This window comes from Dendroctonus ponderosae, unplaced genomic scaffold, assembly GCF_020466585.1.
Source record: "Dendroctonus ponderosae isolate FM_Combo_2020 unplaced genomic scaffold, Dpon_F_20191213v2 Dpon_F_20191213_4, whole genome shotgun sequence".
In the NCBI taxonomy this organism is placed as follows: Eukaryota; Metazoa; Arthropoda; class Insecta; order Coleoptera; family Curculionidae; genus Dendroctonus; species Dendroctonus ponderosae.
Genome location: NW_026018611.1, coordinates 657278 through 659205, shown reverse-complemented (window position 1 = coordinate 659205; position 1928 = coordinate 657278). Strand labels below are relative to the sequence as shown.

At 35.9% G+C, this 1928-nt stretch overlaps 1 protein-coding gene across 1 annotated transcript in view; it reads left to right on the top strand.

Moving 5' to 3' along the window:
- The window catches only part of LOC109540082, a 29667-nt gene that overhangs the window by 941 nt on the left and 26798 nt on the right, over window positions 1-1928 (top strand). The window lies entirely within an intron of this gene.

Below are 1928 nucleotides of genomic sequence, written 5' to 3'. Positions count from 1 at the left end.
TATGAATCAGAAAAGTTTCGAAAGTCCACCATCATCAGGCAATTCTAGAGAATTTTTCAAACTTGACTTTTTCCACTATAACAAAGTACATTTCCGCACTGTTCCCATAGACAACAAATTTCTTCCAAGTGAAGCCAAATGCCAGATTGAGTGTTATTTCAGTAGAAAAAGAACAGTTTATTCTGTTAAACTGTTATCAGAAATTGCAAAAACAATCCGAAATTTGTGATTTACTGGCATTAGCAGAGCTAGAAAAATTTCCGCATTTCCGCTCAGAAGATTATTAATTTCCTCCAATTGAAGAATGATACGAACTGGCGCGTCACTGCGTTGGAAGGAGAAAAAATTGCGCTTAAAATTCTGAAAATCTGGCAAAAAAATCGTCATTAGGAATTTCCAGAAGATTTTTTGAACCTTCGCCACTTTGCGACTCAACAAGCTTTCAAGCGCATTTTCGCAGTGTTTTCGAAGACAATTAATTTCTTCTAAATGAAGCGAGATGACAACTTGCAAGTTCTTAGGTTGAAAGAAGAAAGGATTGCGCTCAAAATTTGGAAAATTTCGAAATTAAATCATCATCACAAATTTCTATAGGAATTTTTAAACTCTTGCCGCTGTTGGCTTCAATAAGCTTTCAGGCGCATTTTCGCAGCGCTTCCGAAGACAATTATTTTCTTCCAACTGAAGAGAGATACGAACTGGTGTAATATCGCTTTGGCAGGAAAAAGGACGGTTCTAAAAATTGTGAAAATTTCGAAAAAAAATCATTTTCAACAGTTCATAGAAGACCGTTTAAACTTTTACCTGTTTTGGCTTCGAGAAGCTTTTGAGCTCATTTGGACAGTGTTTTCGAAGACAGTCAATTTCTTCTAAATGAAGACAGATTACAATGTGCGCGTTATTGGGTTGAAAGGAGAAAAGTTTGCACTCAAAATTGTGAAAATTTCGAAACAAAATCATCATCACGAATTTCTAAAAAAATTTTTTAACTTTTATGGTTTTTGGTTTCAACAAGCTTTCAAGCGCATTATCGCAGTACTTCCGAAGAAAATTATTTTCTTCCAACTGAAGAGAGATACGAACTGTTGTGTTATCGCGTTGGAAGGAAAAAGGAATGTTTTAAAAGTTAGGAAAATTTCCAAAAAAAATTATGCTCAGCAGTTTCTAGAAGAACTTTTAAACTTTTGCTGCTTTTGGTTTTAAAAAGCTTTCAGGCGCATTTTCGAACATCGTCAATTTCTTCTAAATGAAGAGAGATTACGAAGGGCGCGTTATTGGGTTGAAAGGAGAACAGTTTGCACTCAAAATTGTGAAAATTTCGAAATAAAATCATCAGCAGGAACTTCTGGAAATTTTTTTAAACTTTTGCGGCTTTTCGCTTCAACAAGTTTTCAGGCTCATTTTGGCAGCGCTTTCTAAAACAGTCAATTTCTTCTAAATGGAAAGAGAACACAACTGGCGCTTTGTTGAATCGGAAAGAGAAAAGATTGCGCTCCACGTTGTGAAAATTTCGAAATAAAATCATCATCAGGAATTTCTCGGCGAGTTTTTAAACTTTTGCCGCTCTTGGCTTCAAGAAGTATTCGAGCTCATTTTCGCAGTGTTTTCGAAGACAATCAATTTCTTCCAAACGAAGAGAGACGCAAAATTGGGCATCACCGCGTTGGAAGGACAAAATATCGCGCAAGAAATGGTGAAAGTTTTGAAACAAAACCATCATCAGGAATTTCTGGAAGAATTTTTAAACTTTTGCCGCTTTTGGCTTCAACAATAGTTCAGGCGCATTTTCGCAGTCCTTTCGAAGACAATCAATTTCTTCTAAATGAAGAGAGCTGGAAACTTGCGCGTTAATGCATTGGAAGAAGAAAATATTGCGCTCAAAATGGTGAAAATTTCGAACCAAAATCATCGTCAGGAATTTCTAGGAA